The 3534-nt window shown below is 38.9% G+C and overlaps 1 protein-coding gene across 9 annotated transcripts in view; it reads left to right on the forward strand.

The window, feature by feature from the left end:
• AOPEP (aminopeptidase O (putative)) overlaps window positions 1-3534 on the forward strand; it is a 200956-nt gene that overhangs the window by 22131 nt on the left and 175291 nt on the right. The window lies entirely within an intron of this gene.

Consider the following 3534-nt stretch of genomic DNA (forward strand, 5'->3'; position numbering starts at 1 on the left):
TTCCCTTCCCTTCCCTTCCCTTCCCTTCCCTTCCCTTCCCTTCCCTCTTCTTTTTTTTTTTTCCCCTTCTCTCATTGGAAGATCATACCATGTGTGCAAGCAAGCAAGCATTTTTCTTCTGTATTGGTTGTACTTCATTCTTTAAATCTCTTTCTGCACAGAGAAGGAAGTTTTTATGGTAGCGATACACATAACAAAAAGCATGTCTCACTCACTTAGTTTTGAGACTCTTTGGGAAATACAGTCAGTATTTTCTAGCATCAGTTGTTCTGTTGTCAGGTTTTTAAATGCGTAGCCTGATTTATGGAAGCAGTACTCCTTGGTGTTAAGTGAAAGGTTAGGATTGTCATGCATCTTAATAATATTAGTCATTAGAATCACCTTTTCTTAGTTAGGCCTTGTTTAAGTACAGTTGGCCCAATGCTAGCCCCAGGCGATAGGTTATAGTTTCTTCTTTACTTTCACTCACTTTCCTGCACCACACATAGTAACTGGTATGCAAACAGCACCGCTGCTGATTGTTATCAACATTCACTGGTGCAGAAAGCCTAGCTCTGTGGTCAGACCATGGACGGGAGAAGAGAGCTTAGTTCTAACACACAGAAATGGAGGTAAATTAAATGGGAGCATTCTGTGGGATGAATCTAACATCCAGCCAGTGGTTATGTACACTGATTTTTAGAGGGCAATGCCAATAGATACTCAGCATGGCATCTGCCTCAAAATGGAAGTAAATCCTGACATTTGTCTAAGCTTTATTCAGAATTATATTTTATTTAGGGAAAATTAAATCCCTAAATAAATGTATACATTTCCATTTGTTATGGAGAAAAGCGCTGGTCCAAGTTACATGGTCCTGCCTGTATTTGGATAAGGCCTACCATTCCACAGGCATGTACTCTAAATGTAAATAGATGAAATAAGGTCTGTAGACCTTGTATCTCACTCATTCTGATAAAATAAGCTCTTAAAGCTCAAGGAAGATCTTCCTCCAATTGAACTATTTTGAAGTGTTGGTTTTGAAGTAATTGAAGATCTTAATATTTACAATCCTAAGGAAGGTAGGAGAGGATTGGAAAACACGCAACAATTGGCGCCAGTTTTCTTTAATATTTCAATCAACGATCTTGCTGAGGAGATCAAGCACTCCCTCAGTAAATGCGTGGACAGTACCAAGTTGAGTGGAGGTGTTATTGATCTGCTTGAGTGTAGGAAGGCTCAGCAGAGGGATCTGGATAGGCTGGATCAATGGACCTTGTCCAAATATATGACATTCAATAAGGAAAAGTGCAAGGTGCTGTGCTTGGGGTGTAACAACCCTATGCAGAGTAGTAGGCTTGGGAAAGAGTGTTTGGAAAGTTGTCTGGCAGAGAAGGACCTGGAGATGCTGGCTGGGAGCCAGCTGAACATGAGCCAGCAGTGAGTTCAGGTGGCCAAGAAGACCAATGGCATTCTGGCTTGTATGAGAAATAGTGTGGCCAGCTGGACAGGGAAGTCATCGTCCCCTTGTACTTGGCTCTGGTGAGGCTGCACCTTGAGTACCATGTTCTGTTTTGGTCCCCTCACTAAAAGAAGGATATTGAGTTGCTCAAGTATGTGCAGAGAAGAGTGTATGGAGAACTAGAGTTTTCTAGTCAGAAAACAAGAGTTTTGAGGAGTGGCTGAGGGAACTGAGGCAGTCTGGAGAAAAAGAGGCTGATGGAAGGATACCTCCATCGCTGTCTACAACTATCTGAAAGGAGGTTGCATTGAGGCGGCTGTTAGTCTCTTTTCTCAGGTGACAAGTGGGAGGACATGAGGAAATGCTCTGACGTTGCACAGGGAGAGGTTAAAATTGAATATCAGGAATCATTTTACAGTGAGGGTGGTCAGACATTAAAATGGGCTGCCCAGGGAAGCAGTGGAGTTGCCATCTCTGGAGGTGTTTAAGAGATGTGTGGATGTGGTGCTTAGGGATATTGTTTAATGGTGCACTTAGTAGGGTTAGTTGGTTGATTGGACTTGATGACTTCATGGGTCTTTTCCAACCCAAATAATTTTATTATTCTAAAAGGCACATTAGTCTCGCGTCTCACCTCCCATTTTGCAGATTCTTTAGAAGTATCATGTTATTTATTGGCACTAAAGATTTTTTTTTTATTAATCCCTAAAAAAATATACAGCAGCATTTAAACCATGGTTTTTTTTTTTTTTTTTTTTTTTTCCTAAATATTGACAACATGTAAGCAGGTTCCAAGCTTGCAACACTTACAGCAGGGTAATACTTTACATTATATACCTGTCCTGAATGTTACCAACTCCTTTTTATTATTTTATTATTCTTATTTATTCCTGGTTTGAGGAATTGTTTCCTCAGTTTTCTCAGACTTCTTGTGTAATCCTTCATAGCTTATAGTGATAAAATAAATTTGTCTCTCAAGACTTGCAGAATGGGGCTGATACCCCATATTTACTTATGACCAAAATTTTATTTAAATAAGAAAGATACTAAGGTGCTTGAATACTAAAAGGAGCTTAAACATACTTTTGATGTACATAATTTTTCTTCTTTTTGGCCAAAATAATTGTAGAATATATTGAAGTTTTCTGCAAAGGTTTTCATTCTCTGAAAAGATTGATTGATGAAAAGTGGCTCATCAAAAATATTAGAATTTGGTGTTTCTGTGAAGAAAATCTTTCTTCAATTCCCCTTTAAAAAGGCGTGTTTATTCTTGAGGGACCAAAAAAGGAACGAAAGTTTCCTTGATTTCAGAGCCATCATTTGCATTAAATTACCTGGTTATTTTTGGCCATATGTGAAGCCTGTCTCAAGCCTTGACTCTGCTCTTGAAATACGGAAAACTGCTATGATGAGCTTCTCAGCTCATTTAGGCAGTAATACTTTCCTGACTTGGCATCAAGAAAACAAGAGTGCTCTTGATTTAAGACTAGGAGAACAGGTCTGCCATTATTGTCTAATTAATTTTATTGACGCTCACACCTTGCAAATGAGTCGTTGCCTGTCCCTTAGTGGTGGCTGCGTGGTTTGAAATATTAAGAGGAAAAAGGATGCTTATGTGAATTTATAGAAATAGAAACGTGGGGAAGATTTTCAGGCAATATAAATAGGTATAGATAAGTTAAAATCAATATTCTTTTAGACCATTTAGGTAGTTGAAAAGTTTGTATTGTGAAAGAATTATTTCCTCATTAACATTGTTTCATCACTAGTGTAAAGAAGCCCTTAAAAATTTATAGTGGAATTAAGAGAAAAAGTAATACTGGGGAAAAACATTTTAAAAATGCTGTTGATGGAGTGTTGAGAATGACATCAGGGTACCATATAATTAATGACAGTACTGAGGCTTAGTCACCCAAGGTCAGCCTTGTTGCCCTGTGGAGAATAGATGGGGTTTTTGTTCAAATCCTTCTAGTAGTTGCAATGGGTCAGTTTATGTTGGTAATTCATTTGTCTTCCTAAAGATTTATTATTTTTTTTATCTTCCTGCCTGCCTCCCCGCCTGCCTCCCTCCCCTCCTCCCCTCCTCCCCTCCT

Source organism: Oxyura jamaicensis, chromosome Z (genome assembly GCF_011077185.1).
Source record: "Oxyura jamaicensis isolate SHBP4307 breed ruddy duck chromosome Z, BPBGC_Ojam_1.0, whole genome shotgun sequence".
In the NCBI taxonomy this organism is placed as follows: domain Eukaryota; kingdom Metazoa; phylum Chordata; class Aves; order Anseriformes; family Anatidae; genus Oxyura; species Oxyura jamaicensis.